The sequence below is a fragment of the Anser anser genome, assembly GCF_964211835.1.
Source record: "Anser anser genome assembly, chromosome: 1".
Classification (NCBI taxonomy): Eukaryota; Metazoa; Chordata; class Aves; order Anseriformes; family Anatidae; genus Anser; species Anser anser.
Window position 1 is genome coordinate 98,343,794 of NC_139720.1, and position 27,072 is coordinate 98,370,865.

Here is a 27,072-nt window from a genome sequence, read left to right on the forward strand (position 1 = left end):
ATTGCAACAGGCACGGTCTGGTGTGCCTAGGAGAAAAAAATATGCATTTTTGAAGTAGGAAGTGCTGGATCTAGCAAACCAGCAGCAGAGCTAGGAGTAGACCTGGGCTCCTGGTGACTTCTTTCTTAACACTCTTCCCATTAGACTTCTCCAGAATAACAACAACAAAAAAATTGCAACTTTGCAGCTTTGACTTCTTTTTAGGGAGAAAACGGATAAGATATTTTACAAGGTGGAAATTCCCTCCTTTGGCTCACCAGGAATGGAGCTCCTTGCTCTAGCCTATGCGAATTTACCCTAGGCCTCGCACCATGTAATGTGAGATTTCTTCTCCTCCCAGAGTCCTGCCCACAAGGATCACCTGAATGCCGGAGCCTCTTCTCCAGCTCCTGTAAAAGGGCACTGGCTGGGGCATCTCTGGCAGGGGTCTGGGTGGTGGGGTGGCACAGACACAGGAGGAGATGTGAGATACAAGGTTATGAGGAGATAGGAGATATGAAGAGATACGAGATATGAGGAGATATGAGATATGAGGATGCACAAAAGGAGACAAAGGGGAGCGGCAGATACAGGAGGGGGCATGTGGAAGGGGACAGTGTTGGAGACAGGGCTGGGGACAGGTCCTGGAGGGAGGTGCTCCATGCTGGGAGTACCTTGGGGGGACTGTGACCGTGGGGGACCAACACTGGAGCAGGGACAACCCAAGGGACCCTGGCACACAGAGGACCCAGGCTGGAGCAGGAAATGAGTGAGGAGGAAGGAGAAGGGGAAGAAAAGAGCAAGAAACCAGGAATGGCAGCAAGAAACCATCACGTACTGACCCAGCCTCCTGTAAAAACAGGGTAGGGGAGTGCTGGTGGGAGAGAAGTATTGGACTGAAGCTGAGCCTGGGGAAGAGGGAGGAAAGGGACTTCCCTCGGTGTTTAATTATTTAAGTCTTCTTTGTTTTCCAACACACAAATCAGTAAATAAAGGTTTATGTTAATTGGAAATAAATCAAATTCAGTGAAATTCCCTGAACTGAGACTGTTTTGCCCACAGCAGACACATATGAAAAAATTGAAGGTTTCTTAGCTCAGAGGGTTATAAGAAAAAGCTTTAGAATCATCAAAAAAATGCTTAAAACCAGAAGCAGAGCTCAAAAAGCCCACAGTACTTTTCTTGTTGTAAATCTGTGTGTAGCCACTGATTGTGCAAGAGCAAACACCAGCAGATGATGATGGAGGTCATGCACTACTGTTGGCCCTGGAGCCCAGGCTTACATCTAACATGTTGGTGTGACTGGTGGAACATAGAGTATATTAAGACAGACAGCTTTCCTGTTTATCAGTCTTCATGAACCAGCTTAAAATAAATCAGGTACTATTACATGTCTTCTTGTTCTCATCCCCTTTGCCAATCAGGATAGCCAGTGACCAGGTTTGCCAAGAGACAAAATGCTGTCAGACTCAAAAGCAGTAGGTCCCACCCATTGCACACTGGTCCCTCTGCACATACATAGACTAATCTGCACAGGTCAGCTGCACGTGTAACAATTCCATACCACAGTCACAATAACTCTACAGAAAGGCAGTAGACAGTCACCCAAAGCACGGGGCGGCTGGCTGTCCAGATCTATTCAGCTGGGTCTTCTGATGAAATTCAGGGCACCTCTTTAGCCAGTCAAGCGTCTTTCAGACAACAAAATTTCTCTTTGTTTTGACTGAGACTAGCTCCCCTTCTTCTGGGTGTGCTGAGAGTAACTATGCTTGTCCATCCTAATCATCTTGCAGACTCTAACCTGAGCCTAAAGATGACCTGCTGGCCATACAAAACTACATTTAAGTCCCATATATTCTTGTACCAGCACCCTGGGAAGAAACAGATCTCATGGTCCAGCAGTGAACCAGCCAGTGAAATTTAATAGCAGTGATGGCAGTCAGATTTATGTAACATTTATGAAATCTATAGTACTGGACTCTCCAAAATGACTTGAAGAGCAAGACACCATACAATGTAATTAAGCACAGGCAGCAGTGTGCTTTCTGTGCTTGTGAACACTGCTGCAAATCTGTATTCACTTTAATGTGAACAGCAGTTGCCTTGAACTTGCTGCTGATGATACGAAAATACCATTGTCACTAATCAAGGCTGCTTATAATGTAACAGGCACCCAACCTTATTTTAATGGAGCTGCTGTCTGAGTTTCAGCATCCTGCAGGAACCAGGTAGGAGATGAATGGAATTTGCGAGATGAATCTAAGTTTCATCTATATGTGCTGACCTTGTTCAACTGACTTCTCATGTTTTCGCCAAAGCAATGTCAAAAGATGCGTGCCTGTGTATTGAAGGACCCTGAAGCGATGGCTCTGCCTAAGGTCTTGGGTGGGTTTGTGGCAGAGGTGAGTGAGTGCTGTGCTGAGCATGCATCTCCTCCCATCTTCATGCAATAGCCTTTTCCTTCTTGTGCCCCGTGCTGTCAGCACTCCCATCCCATCTACCACACATCCTTGTATGTAAAGGCTCAAATGCACCACGGGGCAAGAAACAGTCTCTGATTAAGGTTTAAATGAATCATAAACATAGGTGGTTGAGAAGAGGATGGAGGAGAAAGGGTGAAAACGTGTATTAATTTTTCCAGTCTTCCTTAACTGTTTTGTTTTCCTGTCGGATAAAAGGCACTCGGAGGTAGAGGGGTGGATGTCACAAAGCTGTCATCAGGCTGTTTTCCACACTTATTTTTCTGAAATTTGAAATGACACTGAAAGTTGAAAATCTGAAAAAGAAAAAAAAAAAGAATTCTTCACAGAGCTATCTGTACACCTCTGTCACAATCTTAAAAGGAGAGATATATTTTTAACAGCCTCAGGGGAAAAAACATGTTAGGAAAGTTCAGAAAAGCCTGAGTGCTGTTACAACCCAAAAATGCTTCTAATCACTGAAGGCATTGCCTTTTTAACCTTCTTAGCTGACTCTAACACTCTCCCCAGCTCTGAGTAACATCTTGCTCCACCAGCACAGCAGCCTGCCTCTACAAGCAGACCCAGGGATGTAACCTCACAGGCAATGGGTGCACTTTTGAAGCTGTAAGTCATCAGTCCTATGTGGAGCCAGCCTCTAAAGGCTCTGTTCAAGCTCGGTTATCTAATGCAATGGTTTTCAACTTATTCAACACTGCTAATGGCTTATGGACTGTGTCAAAGGGAAACACAGAAGGTAAAGAAAAGTCACTCTAATATCTCTAAACCTAAGTGTTTGACAAAGGGATCTGTACTACTACCAGGCAATTTTTCAAGGTCCACAAATAGGATTGAAAACCATGGCGAGGTACTTTAGTCTGCACTGAAGTATCTGTATTAGTCTGCCCTTCTGAGATGCTGAGTGCTAGCTGCTGACTGCTTCAGTATGACCAAAGGGTCTTTGCCCTTCTGCACCTCCCCAAAGGCCTAATTGTCAGAGCTAACTTACCAAGTTAGTAAGGAGTGATGGAAAATATAACATGGAAGATTAGCACTTAATTTTTACCTTCTTTTTTTTCTTTAGTTTTGGTCTTTACACTGTTTTATTTATTTATTTTTAATGTGTCCTCTCTTTTCTTTGGAGCCCCCTTGTCTATTCACTGAGTCTGTTTCCACTGTTGAACCTATCATGTCCTACTAGCAAAAAAAACTACTGAAATTATTTACTGGTGAGAAAGCATGGTTTTGTTTTAAATGTTATTATAAAAACTGGTAAATCTAAATCCCCAAAAATTGTGAGTACAAATGCCAGCAAATCAAACTAATTTTACATTGTTGAGTTTCTAACAACCTCCCCACAAAATAACTCCCACAAAACTCAAAAGCTCTTACCTTTATTTTTTTCTTTCATATTTCTCACTACTCATTCATATTTCACACTACTCACACCTACTTTTTTTTTCCCTGGGTGGAGGAGGGGTGCTTTAAAAAAACTGGTCTTTTCATAGAGGTGATCGTAGGGACACAAGAAACATACATTTATGTTCCACTTTCATCAATCATCCTATTATTATGTACTACTCCACCATGAAGTTAGTTGCATGCTTAGCTTCCTGCAAGTATAGTGGGATCTTCCACTTTTATATAGTATGTAACTGAGCTTATAGGGGCAGGAAATATCTGCTCCCCACATCTGTACGGTGCTGGATACACTGAAGAACTCTTCTTGGTTGGCCACTCGCTACAGGTGGCTACTGTCTTCATCATTAATAATAGAAAACAATAACTCAGCTGGAACATAAGGGTTTCCTTCATTTACTGGATTATTTTTCCCTGAAAATATTAAAGAAAATTATCACAGAATCACAGAATGGTTTGGGTTGGAAGGGACCTCAAAGCCCATCCAGTTCCCACCCCCTGCCATGGGCAGGGACACCTCCCACCAGACCAGGCTGCCCAAAGCCCCATCCAGCCTGGCCTTGAACACCTCCAGGGATGGGGCATCCACAGCTTCTCTGGGCAGCCTGTGCCAGGGCCTCACCACCCTCAGAGTAAGGAATTTCTTCCTTATATCTAATCTAAAACTCCCCTCTTTTACTTTAAAGCCCTTTGACCCTTTGACCTGTTGCTACTCTCCTTGACCAAGAGTCCCTCCCTAGCTTTCCTGTAGCCCCCTTTAGGTACTGGAAGGCAGCTATAAGGTCTCCCCGGAGCCTTCTTCTCTTCTTCAGGCTGAACAACCCCAACTCCCTCAGCCTGTCCTCATAAGAGAGGTGCTCCAGCCCTCTGATCATCCTCATGGCCCTCCTCTGGACTCACTCCTTAAAATTATGTTTTATGAAAATTATTTTATTTTTAAAACAGGTGCATATTATGCAATCTCCGAAGTGCATAAATTGGGTGGGAGGAGAATTTTAAAAAGAGACATTTAGCCTAAGTTATTCTGTCTTCCAGTTCCCCCTTGTAGCATTCATGGGCTTCTCTGATAGTTTAACTGTATGTGAATTTATATATCTGTTGTTAGGTGGGCAAATTCAAGAACACTGCCCTAAATTAGTGGGGATTAGGAGTCTGCAAAATAAAGAAATTAGAGTCCCAAATACCCTTTTATATGGAACTGCAATCAAAACTTAAATGCACTCATCTTCCTCCTCCCCCCCCCCGCCCCCCTTTGAGAGCTCAGCAGAGCTAGAAGTACTTGGCTTTAAAGATCATTTCCAGCAAGGCTGTAAGAGAGCTCAGGTCCCAAAAGATGAAGGATTTTTTTTTCTCAGATCTTCCAAGCAAAATTCTAGGTTAATAGCGCTGTCTTCACTCTTTCTTCATCATATACCTGTTTAAAAGGTACAAACATCTTCCAATATGCCAGCCTGACAGAGCTCAGATGGGGGAAGATCAATACATTATGGCCTTGGTAAGTGATTGCCTTTATGGCTTCAGCTGCTTTAGGATTTGCTCTGTCTCATGTATATCAGACACAGAAGCAATAACAGCGTTGCCTTAACTGGCTGCTTTTGTGTTTAAAGGAATGATTTCTTGGGCTCGTGCACTTGCACGCCATCTCACTGAGACCCCTCGCTAGATTTCATCACACAATCCCAGCTCTCCCAGTTCACAGGGCCGTGAAATAGCCCAAGAAACAGCAGGACACACGTTCGGCTTACGAACTTGTACTCGTTCACGCTGGCAGGATGACAACCACATCGTGGGCTCCGCAGGGCCAGCCAGAGCTGGTCACGTAGCCTGGCTGCCCTCCAGGGGCATGGCCCAGCCCAGGGGCTCTGCATTGTGTTTAGGTTATCTGCTTAGCCCTTAACTGATGCTTGCAGCCTGTTGAAGCCAAAGGGCACAAAATGCTGGCCTGAATACCCTTTGGAAGGTGAACGGTGACCCGGAGCCCCAGTGCCCCCAAGTAAAAAGCAAATACAAAAGGAGACTTTCTCTGTCAGTAAACAAAACAAAGCGGGATGATTTTTAAACCTTTTGGCATGTCTGGGTGTCTTTACCACCACTGATGAAGAATAAACAATGCAATTATTAATTATTGATGATCACTAATAAGAATGATGATTACCATCATCATGATGCGGTCTCGCCATTCCTGCCACCTCTCTAATCAGTGTGATCTTGCTGCTATTATACATAATTGCGATCTTCCAAGTCAGGGCAGGCGAGGAAGCAACCTTTCAGTGTAAATACTAAATACTTAGCATAACAAGAGTGAGAGCTCCCCGGCTCGGAGCAGAGCTAAGCGAAGTCGCGGGCTTCCATTCTTTTTAATTTACCATCTGTTCTGTATGACACAGCCTGCGTCTCTTTAGGGTTTAGTACCCATTTATTATCCGAAAGCCACCTCTGCCTGCTATTAAAATCACGTTGGAGTGATTTAGAGAGGGAATCCGTCCATTTGCCCAAGTGGAAAGATGTGCCATCAGCATAAACCTAAACGCTGCAGCCCTTCCCGGGCTCCCGGACCAAAAGCTGGCTCACCAGCAGCACACGCGCCTCTGGTCTGCACTCTCCTCCCAGCAGAGCCAGTTACTGTGGTCCCCTTCCCTTGTATTACACACACATGCCACACACACACTTTTCCATCGTGCCGTTTCCTCCTTGTCTCTGTCACACACGTGAGGGACCTGGGTCCCACCCCACTGCTAGCCCATCTCCTCTTTCCTTTTAGCCTCAGCCTCTCATTATCCTTCCCTGCTCCGTTCCCTTTGCTCACTCACTTTTTCGTATACCTCGCAGTGTGTGTGCATGCTCCTTACCCCTTCGTGTCCCAACACACACCTTGTTCCCACATCCTGTTACTCAGCCTTACCCACTCTGCTCCTTTCCAGCTCTTTCGGTCTTCACCGTTATTTAATAAAACACAGCGCAGATAAAGATAATTGCCGTCGTTTCCTCAGGCCCCTGGGACATCTCAGAAATCTCCCGCAGGTACCCAGACAAGCGTCTCACCCTAATAGTGAATGACTGCTAAACTAAGACATAGATTTCCAACAGTCTCCACAAATTGAACCCAACAATGCCACCTCCACCTCCATCTCTGCCGTCCATGGCTTTAGCCACTTCCAATTAACTGAGCGGCCCAGAGCTTTCCTTGGGGACCCAGGACAAACAGGATCCGGGTGGAAAACAAGCCGAGGAAAGCAACACAATTAAATGCAAGGCAGCTTGGCTCCAGCGCCTGGGGCAGGTCTGCCGGGGAGGATGGGGACCCCAGGGGAACCCACAGCCTGGAGCTCGGTCCCTGCGGAGCCCTTAGGGGGGATGCAGGTGGCAAAGCACAGCAGAAAGAGGTAGTAGCGCCCATCTCTGCCTACCCATGTGACTATCAAGGGGAGAACTTTCTGAGCACTAAATATTTAGGATCTCAGTTGGTTTGCTGAGACAACAGCCATTTTGTTCTCAAGCTTGCTACGGGAGAGAGACATGTGCTATGTTTTCCCACGCAGGGTGGAAGACGAATATATTCATTGCCCCAACTTAAAAGAGTTTAATGAAAACTCCAGCATCACTGATGTGTCCTTGCTAGCTATTATTTTTCCTTTACCTGCTAGACTACAGTGGGGGAAGGGAGGAGGAGAGGAGAAAGAAGACAAGGGGAAAATGACTATGTTCTCACCAGAAATTCTGAATTGATTCAAAATGAATTCCTCCCCTCTATTTTGAATCAATGCTTCAAAATCAGAAACTCAATTTTTGTTTTAGCCTCAAATGCCTTTCCCCCCTCCACCAAACAGGTTACAGTATATGTTCAGATTTTTATTTTTATTTTTTTTTAAAAAAAGGAACAATACCCTGAAAATGAAATGACAGGTTAGACTTTTTAGTATTTCATTTAGAAATGGTGATTTGACATGGGAGTTACAATTCAGTACTTTCCTCAGGGGGTGAGCATGTGATTCCTAGAGGGCTGATGGAAAGCGGGTATGCTGAAGTACCAGGGCTTCTCAAGAAGTAGGTCACTTGTCTCTGCCATCCTGTTTGCTTGGACAGACTGAAGCTGAACAGCTATTTGCCTGCATGGGGGGCAAAAGGGTAGGAGGCATCCCAGGCACAGTTTGCTTCACACTGGCTAGCCTCAGCTAAGAGCTGTGCCTGTGAACTGCAGAAGATGAGAGGAGAGGAAACAGTGCCATGAGATGGTTAAGGGCTCCATCTGATTTCAGTATAAGCCTGGAGCTGCTGGAAGATGAGTGCAGTGCGAACAGCATATCACCCTGACCTGTCCTACCCATCTTGTGAACAGAGCAGCCCTCCCACTCACCACAGCTAATCCCACAAGGTCTGCGTGAGCAACTGCAGCACAAAACTGCCCTGTGGATAGATCAAAGCACATTTGTGGCTGCTGGAGAGAGAGACACCTGAAAGAGCAGAGCCGATCCCGTGCCAGTTCTGCCACATGTGTCCAGACAGAGCTCGCCTGGCTGGGAGAGTCAGAAGTTGCTGCAGGCCAGTCCGGTGGTGCATTAGCAGAGATGTGTGTGCATAGGGGAAGCTGTATAGAGCTAAGTTTAGCTCTAGTCAACACCATCAGTCTTTCACTTTCATGAGCACTAAAATTGACTGAAACTCACTCAAAATATGTATTTTAAAAAATGGGAAAGGAAAAGAAAATGTCCGGTTCCTGTAAGATGATCAATAACAGCCAGAGCTGGAGATGACTTTTTCAGCCACAGAGAAACAACTGTTATTGTTGAATTGCTCGGGAACTTTGCCAGTGGACAAAGATAAACTAATAATGTCAAGGAGAGGAGGGGTGAGATTGCTGAAACCTTAGCTACGGTAAGAGGGTTGATGGAAACACTTTCAAGGGGCATGTGGCAGGCCTCACAGAAAGCAATCAACTCAAAGCAGGCACCAGGGAAAGCTGGGGGTGGGAGAGCACGCACCTATGGCACCGCCGCACTGCTGCTGCTGCAGCTGCTGCTGCCCGAGCAGGAGGGGCTTGGGACAGTGCATCCCCCTGCTGCAGGTGCTAAGCCACAGGACAGAGGGGCAGGCGTCTTCGTGCAATATTTCCTTTCCCTCAGCCTGGCTGCTTCTGTCCCCAAGCAGGTGTGGAGTCCAGAAAGGTGGGAGGGGAGAGGCAGGGCAGGGTGAGAGCACGGGACACCCACGGAGCAGCCCTGCAGCCCCCCCAGCTAATTGCCCTCCGTTGCCAGAGCCGATTCAGACACGTAGTGCTTAATGCTGCAGAGTGGACGCTGCCAAGGCTTCACTTCTGCAGCTGCGTCCCCCGTTCCCGTGGCTCTGCAGTAATCAATTGTGAGCCTATGCATCACCCAGAGCATGCAGCCCTGGTGGATATATCCACCTCGTGGCATCGCACCAAGGGGACTTTTCTCTGGCTGCCAGAGAGCCATCCCTTAAAGGGGGTCCATGGGTTCTTCCAGGGTGGTTTACAGTGGCTTCTAGGTGGCTGGCTGTAATAGTTTTGACTGTGAAGGGCCCCAGGGAAAACTCGGGCAGTCGCAGGGTCATAGTTCCCTGAGTTTTCGCCATTTCATCCTAGACAAACAGTAAATCTCATTCCCTAAAATAAAGCACTTTGTATTTTACAAAGGATTGCAACGAGGGCTTTTTCTCACAAGACCCTGTTATTCCTACAACATCAGCCCCATGACACCAAGGCATGAATTTGGGCCATGGTGTCCACTGACAATAAATGGAAAGGCCCTGGAGAGACTCCAATTCGTGTTTGTGAGAGATAGGCTGTTCTGTCTAATCCTGACCTTTTCAAAGTTTCCAAATACTCACTTCCATTGCTAAAGAAAAATCACTGCACATTTTCTTTCTTTCCTTTTTTTTTTTTTTTTTAACTTTTGCCCAAAATTTCCCAGAATTCAAGGGATGACAGCCCCAAACCCAAAGCAGCTACTTCCCTGTGTGATGCCACGGGGAGGGAGAGCTGAGCCATGGCCTGTCAGTGTGGAGGGCACAGAGCCTGCTAGAGCAGGAGTCAAAACCAAAGCCCAGGGGTCCTGATTTCCAGGGCTGCCTTCTGACTAAAAAATGATGTTTCCTAGCAGCTCATGCCTCCATCAACACCAGTGGGGTAATTATCCCTGCTTCACTTTCATATCCTTTTAACTCACTGTATCACAGGGTGCTCAACAAAGATGGCTGGTATTTTTACCCCTCTGTTGTGGAAGGGGAAACTGAGGCATGGAGGAAAGTGAAGTGAGTTACCTGAGCTTATTCATCAGACAAGTGTGACACCTGCAACCAAACTGTGAGCTTTCGACAGCTGAAGATCCTTCAGGTCTCAGGGTCAGCAAACAGTTGAGCTGCTTCTGTCTGGTGCTAGTTTTATGAATGTGTGTGTGGTCTCCTGCAGTGTTGAGGGCCCTGCAGCCCACATTGATTTATGTCATGTATTTAGGTGTCACGCATTTGAAATGGAAGAACTCGGATCCCACAAAGATAGGCAGAGCCTTAGGTTGTCACACCTCTGGTAGGCACTAGGGCACGGTGACTTGGCAAGCTTCCCATCAAAGCCTTGGCCCTGTCAAGCAAACCTTTTAGTTAAGAAGTTCTTCCTATGGCCTACTCTGTCCTCAGCCTCTCTGAGGACAGGGAGGCTTCCAGTGTGCTGGTGCCTGCTTCAGAAATAACACCTCATCCCTGGTGCACCTGCTCAGTACCCACAGACCAAAGAAATGCCACCAGAAGCACCTGGTGCTGCACAGGCAGGAGCCCACATTTCCAGGAGAGCCCAAGCCCCGTGCTCCCCTCCCTCCCCATGTTTGTGTTGCTCTTTAAATGGCTTTGTTTTGCTTAAGCATCCCTTTTAAAGCAATGTTTAGCTTCCAGTTGGAATGAGCTCCAGGAAGCATGGCCAGGGCCCTGCCTGGAACAACGGTCTGTAATTTACGGTGAGTTATGTTTCAATTACCTCGGTGTTATAGCGTCTTGGTGAGGGCAGGCATTATGTCATGTCAGGGATACGGGCGAGGGAGAAAATACAGACGCTCCCATTACAGCCAGTGATGGAGCAGTTTTAATAATACTGCGGGAAAAAAATAAAGAGAAGGGGAGCGCAAATGACTTTCCAGCCATACCATTACTGCACATTAGTAACACAGAGCAGGCAGGGAGAGAGAGGGAGAGCGAAGTGGGGAAAGGAGAGGCACAGCTGAGCGATGGGGAAGAGGGAAGGGGAGATGGAGGGGGTAGAGAGAAGGAAAAATAGTGAGAGGGAGGGAGGGAGGAGCAGGGAGGGAATGAAGGGCACCAGAGGAGAAGGAAAGAGAAGGCAAAGGAGATGGGTGAGAGATGCAAAAGGAGAGGTGGTGAGAGAGGGGGAACTACATGTGGACGTGGGTTGCCCCAGCCCCACATCTCCCCATCCCCACCACCCATGTCCCCTGCGCCTCCCCAGGCTCGGTTCACTGGCTGGCTGCAGGTAACAGCAAGGCAGGCGAGGAGCCACGGGAAAAGGGGAGAGGACAGATCATTATTAGGCTTTTGTGAACGATATTGCCTTGTTGCTGGAACAAAGCACTCGATTTCCAATAATAACAATCTACCTTTTTTTTTTTTTTTAATCAAATTTCCTTTGTCATTGTGGCTTTCTTTAATTTCGTTTCAGCAGGGTAAGTCTCACTTCCAGCTTGCTGCCTCGATCGCCTGCTTTCCCTTACGCTCAGTCACTCCTGCCCATGTGCTCCCGCTTGCTCTCTCCTTCTTTATTTTCTTGACGTAAATGGCAGTCATTGCTCAGAGAATGTGCTGGGTGAGCCTGCTTTGTAATTCAAACCTTTTATTCAGGTTACCATTATGTACTAAAGAGGAAAATATGTATTGGCTAAACAGCATCCTTACGGATTGTCCCCAGGCTGGGAGGGAAGGCTTGGGCATCGGTCCTCACGTGGACCTGCTGCTCATCGCCTGCCAGGGAACGTGGCTCATCCTCACTGCCACCTGTCTTCCCACTGTGAAGAGAAAGCCCAGAGCTTGGAGATGTTTGTGCCTTTCAGTACCATCTTATTCTACCAATGCAATGCCATAAAGCCACGGCAGATGTTAGGCAGGGGTTTCCCACCATCACAAATAGCTTCACATTGCTATACCAGTAAAAATAAAAGCCGTCTCCCTGTCTCTTAAATGTAGGGCTTCCAGAATGAATGCTGTATTAGAGGATAGCGGGGATAATATTGCCATGTTTCAGGCTGTGCACCTGCAAGCCTTTCAGTACCATATATCTGTACAGCACCAGTGGATGCAGCTCTGTTAATGCAACCTGAACCAGGCACTGGCAAATATTGCCATTTCTCAACTGCATACAATGAGGAGTGCATGGCTGCCTTATGCCCATTATTGGAAAACAGGACACCATCTGATTTGGCTTAAAAACAAAAGAACATGCACAAGCAATCCCCTTTACAGTGCAAAGCCTGCAAAAACAGTTCCTCCATCAACATGCTCTTGTTATCAGTTAATTTGCACTATATGCACTGTGTGACATTTGGCATTTTTGCCACACAGGTACAAAGACCCCAAAGTTTGGGTTAGCCTACTACTGAACCACGCTGCAGGCTTCCCAGCCCTGCAGTACAGCAACTATTGACAGCTGAGAGCTACAGTTTCCAGAGTGGTACCTCTTTCTGATGCTTACAGGCTTCATTTGCTGCATGAAAGCAGTGGGGTAGTTGTGCCTCCTCCCTGAAGGCATAAAGATAATGCATGTAATAGAGTCTGGAAGATCTTAGAGGCAGAGGAATGCTACCAGAAATGTAAAGTGAAGACTGTCTCAAAGCATTCTCCAGTCACTGGATCATCCCAGTTTCAAAGGAGGATGCACACACCAAAGGAAATGATTAAGGGTGGCCTGAGTTCCATATGAAAAAGCTCACCTTTTCTGCTTGTCCCCAGGTGGAGTGGATGACTTTCTGGTCTAACTCACAGTTGTCTGCCTGGACTCTGCAAGAATATTTCTATTTTGTCCCTGGACCTCCTTGTAAAGGAGATCATGGTCTGCCTTATATCGTATGAGGTGTAACCAGGAATTTGTTGTTCACTTAGAGTCTTTTCGCCTCAGGGCAAACACAACCTTACATGGCAAATGCAACTAACGTGCATTATAAACAGGTGATATTTCTCTTTGCAAGTGGAAATTAACTTATCTATTTATTTATTTGGCCTCTTGGGGATACCTCTGCACAGACAGGTAGGATTCAGTTGCATGCAGAAAAGAGAGACTTCATCCAAGCAGTCCTGCCCAAGCCTCTCATTAGTCTTGTGGCAGATTCTTAGCAGTGATAGTCTCTGAAAATCTCTTTCCTCCCTCCATTTCTGAGCTCACAGATGTTAAACACAGGTGATGCAGATCTGATGGTCCTGTAATTCCAGCTTCTCCTCATTTCAAGATGCTAAATCACATTTAAAGATGTTAACAATACACCAAATACCCTCAGCATACGACATCTCTGTGTAAGCGATCATTGGAGCTGTCACAGGGATATTATTAATTTGCCAAGGAGAAGAAACACATTCTTCCTGGTTCTGAATGGAAGGGGAGGTGCCTGCATGGCAGCTTCTCAAACAGGAGGTGGGCCAGGCTTTAGAAAATGTTGAGGGTCCCCACCTAGAAAAACTTTTTTCTTTTTTTAAAATTATTATTATTTTAGGAAGCACGGGTTGAGCAATCCACCTATATTGTCTATTGGTTTTCCTCTGTTGTGATTAGTCATTAAAGTCATATCACAGCCCGGTCCTTGTTTTTAAACACAGCACAGTGAATAGCATCTTTTCCTGCTTAAATTTCCATATGATTTTTTTTTTTAACCTAAAACACGAAGTGCCTGTGGAATATGCGAATATGCCTTTGGGATAATCACAAGTAAACACATGGGTAGCAGCATGTTTGCAAACAGCTAACATTCTGAGACACCAGCCAACAGAGAAGCAGGTTTTGTGGCACTAGATGAAATTCAGCAGAGATTTGCTGGGCAGTTGGGGATACAGTTTCATTCCTCTGCACACAAGGGAGAACTCGCCATGGGTATTTTGGGAGGCCTCTCTGTCTCAGGCTCAGCAGAAGAATTCTGAGTTCCTGTTTCCTACTGCTGTCAATAATGATATTCCCTCACTGCTACAACTTGCTGTCCACTTGGCTGCCTGTGGTATCGCTTGGAGACTACAGGTTCAAGAGCTTGCACAGTAATTGGGTCGGAGAGCCTCCTGAGAGGTGCCTGGCTGTGTTTCTCCTCATCCCAGTCACCATTTTAACCGAAATCCAATGAACACAAGGAAAACATGGCAAGTTAAATAGCCAGGCTTCTGGCATACTTTTGAAAATTTGGGAAATGATGCAAGGCACAAAATTCTCTTCTTTGAGAGATTTAGGAGAGCAGATCCTAAATGTCGTTCTGCAGCACAGCACTTCCCAGTCCTTCTGGTTCGTATAATAGGATGTATTAGGATCCAGTTACAAGACAAAGTCCACTAGGGAGTGGAAGTGTGAAGCTTAATACAGTATCACAGAAATGGAAAGCTTCTTTAATAGTACAGAAGGGACTTGTGCTTGAAAGCATTTAACAGAGCCTTGGTAAGTAAACTGTAGTAATTGAACTAGCAGAGGCATTTAGCTTGAATACTGTGTATATGTATAACAAAATCAAATAAGCACCAGGAAGAACTATTCTTCAAAGGGATGATTTGAAATGCTTCTATTCCCTTTCCAGACTAAGAGCATTTATTTGTTTTGGCCTGCACATTTCATTGTGCCATGTAACTACGATGACTCCTGGTTTGTGAGCACACAAAGATTTAAACCACAGTGCATTAATGTCAAGCTTCATATCTGCAGCTATTTCTAGTCCACCAGGGAATGCAACCCTTCAGCTCCAGAACTTCAAACTGAAAACTCAGCAGATCATAGTATCCTCTGGGATTAGTCCTCCCACGTGCCTCTCTTGCTTCCATCTCTCTGCTTTCCTTGAGGTTCACATTATCTGGAGAGAAACAAGGGTGCTAAAAGGCATGGGAGTGGAGATAAATAACAAGCATGAGAATTCTCTCAAAGAAAGACATTTCACTTTGGTTAGCTGTATGTCAGAACAAGCAGTCCAGAACGAGAAAAAGAGAGGCAGAAAGGGAGGAAATTTCATGAAAATACAAGCTTTAAGGAACAGACCTCTATACCCAACAAAACTGTAGTATTGAATACAAGAGGTTTTCAAAGGTCTTAATAATATTTGGTCAAAAAACACCCATTGGAATTGTTTATATTATTCTTGAATTGAACCCTAGGATTTTCACTAAATAAACTTTAAGTTGGAAATGGAGGCAAAAAGCAGTGTTGTTCCTTGAATACTGCTGCAGGACCTTATAGAAGCTGAGATTTGAAAACATGTAAGTCTGTTCTCCACTGGGAAGATGGTCTTGCATAGAGATGAGTCCTAAGATGATGGTCCCAAGAACTAGACTTGCCACTGTGCAACCATATTGAATTCTAACTGAATAAGGTTTAAGTAAAATGTTTTAACTTCACCGTTTGAAGTGGAAAGTAGAGATCCAGTCTGAAATTTTAGGGAGAGAAGATTTTCCTTTTGTTAGAAAATCTTGTCCATTTTTGGGTTCACCTTTACATGGTAAACTGTGGTGAACAGGAACTCACTAGGCAGGAGTTTCGTTTAACCTGTTTGGGCACCTTTGATAGTGAGAAGAATTCCAGTTCCTGAATTTTCATCTGAACATGAGGAAAATGGATGAAATTGCCCACAAGGAGGAAAAGAACACTTCAAAAAGTTTGGGCCCAGATTTTTATGATACTTGAAAGATGCTGAGAAATGATTAGAAGACAAGACGGGAAGAGGATAAAAACAAAGAAAAGAAGTAAAATAGGCAACAGAGAAGGCAAAGGGATCAACGTGATGCAATGATGGAGGCTCACTGAGAAGAGTAGACTTAAGGAAAGTGATCAGTTGCAACCCATTTTGGAGGCAGGGAACACAAGAGTCAAAGGACTAAAGAGACAGCCTGTGTTGTGGCTTTATCAGACCTTCCGATGTTGTAAGATGTTTCTTATCAGCTGGGAAAGGCACATCTTCAGAACTGTACAGCAATCCTAGTTTTTGCAAAAAATCGTGTTCCAGAAAATATGTGCTACCAAGGAGCAAGGCTTCTGCCTGGAGAGCAGTGTCATAGCTGAATCAGAGACCGCTGAGCTGAGGACAGGGCACCAACTTTGAGTCCCTGTATTAAGCAAACTAATAAGGAAGAATCCAGCTTTGACTACGACATACTGAAATATTCTTATACAGGTATGTGCAACAAAACAGCATGATGGGAGAAAAAGGAACGGAAAGTCATTATTGTATACAGCTTCTGCACTCCCCCACTCAGCAAGGCATGCAGCGATTTGGAAAAATTAGGATCTGACTGTTCTTTCTCTCTTCTTAGTGAATTTTCTCACCTCCACTGTCCCAGCCCACCACCCACCTTCCGAGAAAGCCAAAGCTCCAGTCATTTTTTGTAATGTTTAATTCTTACTTGAAGAGCTTTTGTTACCAGGTTTAAGGAAAACAAAGAATGCTAAACAACTTAAACAGCCAACATCTGACAAACAGCAAATAATCAAAGCACTCAATTCACACATAAATGAGGCCAGGGATTGCCTATTATTCTGTCTTTGCACACTACCCAGAAAACAGGCAGAGGGGGGTGCATTCTTGGTCAATCCCTAGGCACTGTCATAATAAACATGATTAATAGGCTATAATTTACCTGCACAAATAATTCAATGAACAAATACAAACAACAAACAAATTTAGGCAGCCGTGATCAGATCTTGAGCAGAATAAAGCAAATTCACTAAATAAATTGGTATCAACTAGTCCTAGCAATTGCATTCCATCTCCCAGAATGGCTCGTGTATTACTTACGGAGCCCAGAAGCCTACCAAGCATTTTACAGGCTAACTCCATTCTGTGACTACTAGAGTGGATTCACTGCCTACACCCAAACGGATTTGCATTGACATTTTTATGGGGTTTTCTAGCTTCGCAAGTATTTTCTAAGGGATGGAGTCTAAAATATCTTTGGTCCTCCCATAATATTCCTGATTAAGTAACAGGATCAGATTAGGTTTTGTATTCTTTCAGCCACAGAAACTACTTACTGGGACATTAAAACAGAAGCTCCTGGAGAAACAGGCCATAGATAAGCCCTCAGGACTGTGCTAGCTTTCCTTGTTATTTGTTCTCCCCATGTTTTGATTGTCCTGGGTTTTAAGCCTGATTTACACCTTAGCCGAGACCCTGGAGGTCTGTACTAGCTCTGACCAGCTCTGGGAGAGGCGACTACCTCTCCTCTGCATACCAGAGCTCTGGTCTGCTTTATAACTCCCAAGAAGAGCTCTCAATCTTTGAAAGAAATGCTGAATTTACCTTTCCTGGCCCACACATCCTCCCTCCTGCTGCCTGAGCCAGGCAGCAGTGCTGAGTGTGGTGGGTAAGCCTGGCTTCCACGACAAGGTAAGATAAATGGAGAAACATGTGCTGCAAGAGATGTTTATTGAGTGAGATGCTAAATGAATAACCCAATCAATGCTGTAATATTTAATTCAATACAAACTTCAGATTGAGAGTGTTCCCCATTTATTTTGTGCTGTCACAGAAATTGTCGTTCGTTAGAGCAGGGCGCTATCATTAAGGAGAAGAGGTTTCCAGCAGGAAGGGGCTGCCTCCAGGCTTGGCAATGGGTACAGACTTTGTGTGATTGCGTGTGACCGAGAGTTAGTACCATCCTTCCCCAACAGGAGCTTTAGGAAAGGCAGGAGACCTTGTGCCACTCTCGCCTGTAATGCTCCCACCCTTTGTATTGCCTTGCAACAGCCTAACATTTTCTGCATGTGGCAAGGAGCCCTTTGCAGCTGTGTCTATGCCCTGGACTATTTGGACATGTCAACCATGAGTTTAAACCACCCTATTCTCTCCTTCTGGGCTCCCAGTCCCCTGCTGGGACACTGCCACCACTCATGTTCTCAGCAGAGGGCTGCAGCCTGGGGTAGGGGAGGTAAGTGAGGAGCTGTGACATTGTCCTGAGAACACAGGCACTGCCAGCTATGCAGCAAAAGGAGCAAGAGGAGCCTGCAAAACTCTTCCTGGGTGACGTCCTAGACTGCAGACCTGCCCTCACCATGTCAACACACACATCTCAGTACTGTGAGGGAAAGGCAGCAAGGTCAGCCGCAGCGTGCCAGCACACCCTGCTTGCACTTGGACTAGGCTGCAGGCAGCCCTGCCTGCTGGCACGCCGTCCCGCCTCACCACCAGCGCAAAGTGCTCACCCCCTAACACACGTGTGTGTAGGGATGGCATGGCAGGGGTTGCCAGCTGGCGGGACGCCCTTTGCTTGTGACAGGTGGCATGTTGTCTCTACATCATCCCGGCCATCCTTATTCAGTGCACCTGGCACCCTGTCCCCCACATTTATAGCTGCCACACTCATAGATCTCAAACCATCTGGTACAGCTCTGACTTGCCCTGTGCTCAATGGGCTTTCCTGTCCTTAACACTCAAACGAGCCGTGCTTGCAGCTCCTTCCCTGTCCCGTGCTGCCTCTGCTTATTTTTATTCTCCCTGGCTTCTGTCACTGGCCAGTTTGTGCCATGATCCAGGAAGATGTTTAAAGCATAGCTTGGCATCGCTGAAGCCCCATTCTTTGAACTAGTCTATTCTCTTTTTCCTGAGGATTCACATGAAAGCAGCCCCAGGTAGCTCGATATTGATTTCCACACGGGTGTTTGAGGAACTCTTTCATTCCAGCAGGTTGAATACCTTCAGTGGGTGTTCTTCAAAGCCAACTTCACTTTTGAATTGATCCCAGTTAGCTTATTCATTCCCTCCTCAAAGTCCTTCATTCTCTCTTCTGTCTCTCTCTTTGCTCTCTCAGGCAAGTCCTTAATTATCCCCCCGTGTTACTCAGGTGAAGAAGCTGAAAGCTGTGCTTAACATGTCCTCTTATTACCCACAGAGGACTAATGAAAGAAGGACTGATTTAGTGAGTCTGGATGCACATGTGTTTGCATGCTTATTTAGTCCTTTCAGTTCCTCCCTCGCAAAGGAAACCAGATCCTGCTGGCCCTTGGTGATGGGTAGCTGACATGGGCACAGAGTATATTTTTGTCAAGCTTCAAGTGCTCTGAAGGTTTCTAATTCAAGGTAATTTACGAGGAACCATTTTGAAAGGAGAGCGCAAAACCTCCATATTAATTGGGGGTGATCTAGGAGGCAAAGCATCTGTCAATGCAGAGATAACAATGTATGAATACAAACAGAAACAACCCCCTGCTCCCCTTTTCTATCTAATCTAGCCATCCATTCATCGATCCTAATCCTACCTCCTCTTCTCCCTTCCCTTCTTTTCACGGCTGCGAGAATTCATGTTTCATCCCCATTTCAAAGGCTCATGAGTAACCAGAACTTTGTCGGCATCTTCATTTTAAACAGAAAAAAACAAACAGCACCCCCTCAGCCCCCCTTCTCCCAGTCTGTTCCTGCCAGAAACATAGCAACCAGCATGCACGGCTTTCTGCAGGCAGCCTAGTTTGCATTTAATTAGTTCTGTGATATCCTAAACTTCTTTCAACCTCCGCCCCCAGAACATCATTGTAGAAATCCTCACTCGGGGAATGGCATGATAGAGCTGTCAAAAACCCAGCATCTGTGCCAGGAAGTGTTTAGAGCACTTGGGTTCCTGAATCGGGACACAACTTGCCCGGAATAGACTCTGCTACCAGGAAATTGAGTCAATATAACGCTCTGCAGAGGAACAAAGATAGGAAATCTAAACCCAGCTATACAAATGGTGACAAACAAGGCAGAGATGTGATGTTACCTGCTCGCAGAGCATCTGGCTGGCATACCAGTATCCACACCAGGACAGGCGGCCCATCTCCCCTGCTGGGAGGAGACAAGGGTTTTCCAAGGTGAGGAGGAATCTGGTGAGACAATTAGTCCTGATGCCCAGCATCTTCTTTTTACAGCCATGCCTCTGTGTGCCAGCTGTGAGCAGGACCTCATGAGTCTCGCTGCAACAGGGCTTCTATTTTCATTGATCATCATTAGGCACACATTCCAAGGGCACTGAGTGGAAAAGAAAGAGTAATTTTACTCTAGAGGGAAGGGGCTTGTATGGACCTTTGTGAACACTACATAGGCTGTCCTTGTCAAGTGAGAGTGCTCAGGACCCTGATCAACCGCCCTTCCCACTTCACCTTGCAGAAACCACCGCCTCCAGCCCCTTGCAATTCCTGACAGCTCCATGAGCTCCTTCCCAGTCCTGGACCCTGACTCCAAGGCTTCTGCTTGGACACTGCACTAGACGTTACCAAAAATGACGATGAGATCAGTGTGTGGCTGAGCTATGCTGGTTACTGGGGAACCTTGTCCTTTCTGTTGGACCTTTGCAGTCCTGAATTTCCACCCACAGATCAATCTTTCCCTCTCCCTCCTCCTCCTAGACAACAGGGAGGACAGAGAGTGAAGTCAGAACACAGTGTCTGTCCCAGTGACCGTCTTAGGCAGCTGATGGGATAGTCATTGTTTCTCCCCTGAGCAAAGCCTCCCTTTTCTATCCGTTTACCCCTAACCCGTAAGTGACAAGTGCCAGCCACAAGAAAGCTTCCCACACTTGCCTGCATTTCTGCTAGCCACAGCAAACCCAAAAACTGGAAAGCAAGCAGAGCTAAAGCAGGCAAGAGCTAAAGCAGGAGTCGATATTTTTAATCACTGTCAGCCCACTAACCCCCTTTGATGCTTCCACCAGTCTTGCAATCGGCAAGAGCACTGCTGACAACGGTACCAGCACGGAGTGATGGGTCCTTCTCCTGCAGGTGAGCGGTGCAGCCGAGCTTCTTGCTCCGACCAGGCTCAGCCTCTCTGCAGGGGAGGCAGCTGCATTCGCCACCAGGACCCTGCGAACTGAAGCACAGAAAACGTTCACCTCGTTCGGCAGTTCCTCCCCCCCATCCCCTGCCACTCTGCTGCTGTTAAACTCACTGCAGCCTCAGCCGCTTTATCATCTCATTTGCTTTCTGATCTGACACCAGTCTGCCATGCAGCTGATCAAAGGCAGAAACCAGAGTGCAGCCAGGCTGAGCAGCCCCAGAATTCAAACAAACATGTCACTTCCCATCTCTACATGTTAGACAACTTCACTTCTTTCTGTTACTGCCTCTTTTAATCTCTCCCTCCACACACATATACACACACACACCCCTTTGCTTTCTCTTCATCCTCTACATTCATTTCCTGAGCACATATGCTGTCACCTTTTCCCCTTCTTTTCTTGATCTTTCCTGTCACTTTCCCCTCCTTCACCCTTTCCTCCAAGATCCATCTTCAGGACTGCTCTCAATCCTTCCTCCTCTTCCTGGTGTTTACACACTTTTTTACTTCATAGCTTCACTTTCTGCCTCTTCCTCACTCTTTTTGGAGACTCTCCATTGTTGCACAAAAGTGAAGTCACTTCTGGGGGAGCAGAAATAAAGTGCCAGAAGGGATACCTTTTTCTGCAAAGCTGTGGGTAGGCTATTATTAGAATCAATATTATCTATAGATGTCCCTTGAATCAGCAAACAACCTCCTGCCACGAAGTCTTTAATGGATCAGAAGCCTTTCAACACTTGGAAATCCAATGTAGGGAAGAAAGAAATTCAGAGGTCCATTCCTGCAAGGAAGGAAGGGAAGAAACAGAGAGACAGAAGGAGGCAAATAGAAAAGAGAAGGGGGGGGAGGGGTAGAGGAAAAGAGAAGTGCAAAGAAAAAGGTATTTTGGACTTTTAGGAAAGGTGGGAATGACAGGCAGTAAATACAAAAATTCAAATAGATATATATATATTTTTAATTTTATAACATTGCTGAATTTCATTTTACTGTAATCCTCAAATAATACTTGCATCTCAGGCTGAACTAGTGATCCTTGGAATCCCTCTGGTAATTCTTTCCATCACCTGTAACACAGGGCTACAGATTACTCCTAATGCTGGATTTGGGTCCACGCTTAAATATTTCTGTCTGGAACTAGCTATTGCTCTATATTGGGAAGGAGACCAGTCCAGAACTGTTTAGGTCAGAAAATGAGCATTGAGTCTGATTGCTCATGGCACAAGGCTTTTGTATCTGATGGCAGACAGACTGCATACGTTATAAAAAGACATAGGAATCACATGTGAGACAGAAGAGGAAATTTTACCTCCCCTTCCCTCTCCATTAGGGCTCAGACCAAGCCTCGAGAGTTGGAAACAATGTTCCAAGCCTCAAACTAATCTGCAAAATTTGTATCAAGATATGAACATCTCTAAGGTCTTCAAGCAGGCATTTTGGTCTACACCCAGCTTGATTAAAGTATTCCTGGATTCAATTAACTGAAATATAATGAGATTATTTCACAACATGCAATCTGATTTTTTTTTTTTTTGGTTACAGTGAAGTGAATGAGCAGTGATTACAGGGCTTAATACAGCAGGCCTTGCTGTACTGAAATCAAAAAGTGACATGAAATTAGGTCAAATTAGCCAGAACTTCCTGGGGAAAGCTGGGAGTGGGGGAAAATACCTCTGCTTTTTCTTCTTAAGTTTATTTTTCATTAGATAATTCTAGAAAATGTATTCTGTGACACATTAGATAATGCAAGAAGAAACAGTTTAAATGAAAGACATGTCATTTTCATAAAAATAAAGCACACATTGAAACAAGAGTTACATACATACACACAAAATCCTTTCTCCATGATTTTCTCTAACAGAAAAAATCTTTCAAAAATGAGGACTCCAGTTCCAGTTGCACATCAAACCCATATTTCAAAAATCTGAATCCTGGGTGTTGAGGACCGTAGCTTTTATTTTGTGAGAGTGAGGCAGCTACACACCTGTGTGAGGGCTGGCATGGAAGAGACTTCTAACACAGCATTGGTTCACCAAGCACATTTTGAAATTCCACCACCCATCTCACTCCCCACACCTTCATGAAACGAAATGATTGCTCTCTACCAGCTAAGAAAATTACCAGCTCTTTACCAGCTAAGAAAATTGCATGTTTCTCTATACCTTTGGACCAGTCTCTGGAGAAGTGCCCATCTTGGGGTTTTGCTAGCTATGACAGTCCTGGAGTTGAACAACCTGCTGAGTTTCTCTTGCTTCTTTCTCTTGCTTCAAATACATCACACAGATTTTAGTTCTACATCAGCAGCCAAGATGGTTCATTTCTATCACTGATAACTGCCCCTTATGCCTCTGCAGGTGCCACCACATCAATATTCTCTAAAAATCGTCCTTGTCCATTATATTGGGGTACCTTACCTTATGGGTGATGCTTTTGAACCTCCTGACATTTCCAAATCTTGTACCATGGGACACTTTGAATAAAAAAGGAAAAGAAAAGAAAAAAAAATCACAAGCTAAGGTCCCTAAATCCCAAGTTCTCAGCTTAATAATGCTTTTTCAGCTGTGCAGTTCCAACATTCATAAGTAGTGCTGAGAAAATAATTTGCAGCCAGTAATTTGCTGAAAAATTTAGTTCCTTTCTCTGCACGCAGATGGTCCCTGAGCAAAATCAAAATTTCCTCGAATGTACTCATTATTTGAAAATACTCAACACATTTTTGGCAGTGCTCCCCCCCCCCCTTAAAAAAAAACAAAACAAAACAAAAACAACAACAAAAAAACCCTTACAGATTGATCACAAAAGCATTGCTTGTGTATTCCATAGTTAGTATTCTAGCCATGAGCTGCTGGTTTGTTGTGATTAATCGTAGGTTCATAGCATGGTTTCCATTCCCCAACTAGAGGGAAAACAAAACCCCTGTAATTCTTATAGTCAGGTTTAGGCCTTGAAGAACCCTTGGGGTTTTTATTTCCCTTGGGAAGGAGGAGCAGGTAAATTAGACTAGGGAATTTTAACCCTTTTAGTCTCTGGTTCTCCCAGGCTTTCCCAGATCATTCATAGTACTTAACGATTTGAGCTTCAAGTGGCCTCCATACAAGGTCTTGGAGAGGTGTAGCAGGGCCACACATTTGAGATGCACGCCTCCTAAAGGCACGATGGCGTGACACTCCTTCCCAGGCCCTGGCCCCATGCTGTGCAATCAGCTCACCCCAGACCAGAACAAGAAGGCACACCTGGCAGACGGCAAGGTTGCAGGATGCTGCACTATAAGGTCATGAGGTATGGGAATAGTTGATGGGAGCACAAAGATGTGGTGGACAGAGGAGTCTTTTTAAAACTTGTGAGACCTGACAGGCCTGTACTTTTAAGGAGTCGCTCCCAAGGACAAATAAATAAGGCTTCAAAAATAGATTGATAGCCTGGATCGGTCATTTAAATGTCATTACCTCTTTGCACACCGGAGAACTACATGCAAGGGAGGAACTTAATATTGCATTTAAGTGCATTTATACCAGGGACTAGAAAGAGGAGTGCCATTTACTTACAGACTTGTTAAGGCTTCAGTAGACCCACCAGCTTGCTATTCTGTCCTCACGTTCACCCTCTCCTGCTTCCTTTGGATCGTCCTGCTCTACTCCTTTAGCTGGGACACTGGAATTTGTCCAGGGCTTAGATGCAAGCTGATGTCCTGGAGCTGAAGGGATGGGGCACAAGCATTATAAATCCTCTGAGTCATCCATGTCATCCATCAATCTGCTCTCTTTCTGTGCTAATGTGTGTTACTGATGCAAGCGCAGACAGAATTGTGCCACTCTTTGCAGCTGCTTCAGGGAAGAATCACATTTACATTACTAAATGCAGCTTTCCAGCAAAAACACAGAGTGAAGTCAGAAGACAGCCTTTGATAAGGAAGAAAGAGACTTTAAAACAAATACCCCACATTCACTAACATGTATTCAAATACAGACAAGAGGAACAGTGGTAAAAAAAACAAAAACCCTGACATTTCTGCTTCTAGCAACCTTTATCACAGAGCATGAGGATTTTATTCTCGCTGTTACCTTTCCTTTTGATAGTCTCTTCTGAATCACATCTAAAACAGATATTTCTTCATTCCCCCCAGTACTCTGTGGTGTTGGGTGATCTTGTACCTTGCAGATGTACTCTGTGTTAGCCTACCCCAAGCTATGACCAGCCGTAAAGGTGTAAAATGTTCTTCCTTTCCTTGATTGGGTTCTGTGTCCACAGCAGAGCTCTTGCAAGAGGTCTTGAATTTGACTTAGGAAGACAGGACAGAGATGTCCGTCTTGCTGCTGTACATACCTGATTGATTATGACAACTTATGAATGCTTTGAGAAAAGAAAAAAAAAAGAGAAGGGTTTTAAAAGGAGTTACATTTGCATTCAAGTTAATTTAGTATATGGGAGATTCTGTTTGTTAGTCATAATAGGAAAAGACCTCATGAAGTCTTTGGGACATAAAAGATGCACTATGAGAGCCTGGCACAAAAAATGGTACACCTAGCCCCTACATTTTTGATACAACACTAGATATTTTTTTTTTCAATGTGTGACAGTATGGTAGAAACTAAGGAGTTTCAACAGATGGAAATGAGTAGTTGCAACAAGCCTCAGACAGAAAAGAAAGGATTTCATGGCATTTACAGCAACAACAACAAAAAACAAACAAAAACAAACAAACAAGCCAAAAAGGAACCAACCAAACCAACAGATAGATGAACAAAGAAACAAACAAACAAAAATGAAACAAAAACAATCCAGGTGCAAACTAGGTGTCAGAGGTGATGTCAGTACGTTTCTGAGTGAGCCTTTTATTGTGGTAGGTGATGAAGTCCATACCCTTCAGAACAACTGTTTTTTCATCTTTATTCTGGAAAACAGTGATGCACAGAATTATTCTTAACTAATATTCTGATAACTATTATTAGGGTTTTTTTGATGACAGAAGAAGACTAAAAAAACCTGGATCTGTAACAAAGAAAATTCAGAGATACGAGGTCAGTTCTGTGGCAACTTCCATGATAATGGAGGCAAAAAAACTAACACACCAAGAGCTTTTATAAAAAAGGTTGCTTTTTCCTTCTTTGAACATTTTCTATTATGAAGTTAAAAACTAAGGAATTTCCTGAATCAGAAAGCAGAAGCTGAATCACTCCAGAGTTAGGATGTTTGAAATATAGGACAAAATCTCAATCCAAACTGAGCAGTTCATTCCTCCCAAAATGCCACTCACCACAGAACTCTCCCCCAAGCATTAAAGTGCTTCAAGTACAGATCCAGATGAAAATTCCTTAACTTGTTAAAAAAGTCTCATCACTGAGGAAGTCAAAAGACGACAAATGTTACACTGTGTGGGCTTAGACACCTCTTGAATCAAGAGTTAAAAAAAAGAAAAACAACTTCATTAGCCAATCTTTCTTGTTATTTAAGCTCAAGGTTTATGCCAGATAGGACATGATATTCTAACCGAGGGGAGAAGGATATAGCAAACCAAGATTTTATTAAGGCCTGTGTGTACATGATTTACTTTTCATTAGATTTAGTTATCAGCTAAATAGTAATTCGGGCAAGAGTTCTAGCCGTGCTTAATACTTTAGTCTTACAACAGAATAATATCTCCAGCATCATTAAAAACAAACATTCAGATGGGAACAAATTAACTCATTTCAATTCAGCCAGCTGCAAAGACCTCCTTTCTTTTCCTGTCATTTCAGAAAAATGATCTCAGCCTTTTCCAAATCACCTTTTTAAAAATAAGTGACTTTCGCATAAAGCTGGTAAAGCCATAAAATTCAGGCCCTTGCTCCCCACTAAGGGAGTCACTCCCTGGTGCCCCCATGTTTTCCTGGAGAATTCCCTGCTCACGGGGTGGGCCATGCAGTCCACCCCTTCCTGCCACAGAGGTGGCACCGGGTGAGTGGTGATCCTACTGTCGCGGTTTTAGAGCTCTCTTGAAACTATCAGAGACCAATGTGCAAATCATGCAGATCCCCAAGCCTGGCATAACAGGCTTTTAAGTATGCAAGCTGAATTCTGCACCAGTCTGGGGTTTCAACAGCAGTAGGACTGCATGGTTCCTCCCTTGTCTATCTCCTCTAACTGCTGTGGCTGTGGCTCGGGCTGTCCTCTGTCCTTGTTTCAGACCCTTGTTTCACCTTCCCACTCTCTAGCTCTCACTGATGATGTCTCCAAAGCAAGGCTTGGCCTTGCAC

General features: G+C 44.8%; 1 long non-coding RNA gene across 1 annotated transcript in view; it reads right to left on the bottom strand.

Annotated features, from left to right (window-relative positions):
- Positions 1–27,072, bottom strand: part of LOC310892234 — a 285,659-nt gene that overhangs the window by 60,027 nt on the left and 198,560 nt on the right. Inside the window, exons 5-8 of the long non-coding RNA XR_014577978.1 lie at positions 24,385–24,533; positions 20,700–23,309; positions 19,791–20,038; positions 2,632–2,755 (exon numbers count right to left, since the gene is read on the bottom strand). This is a non-coding gene — a long non-coding RNA (uncharacterized lncRNA). The remainder of the gene's footprint in view (positions 1–2,631; positions 2,756–19,790; positions 20,039–20,699; positions 23,310–24,384; positions 24,534–27,072) is intronic.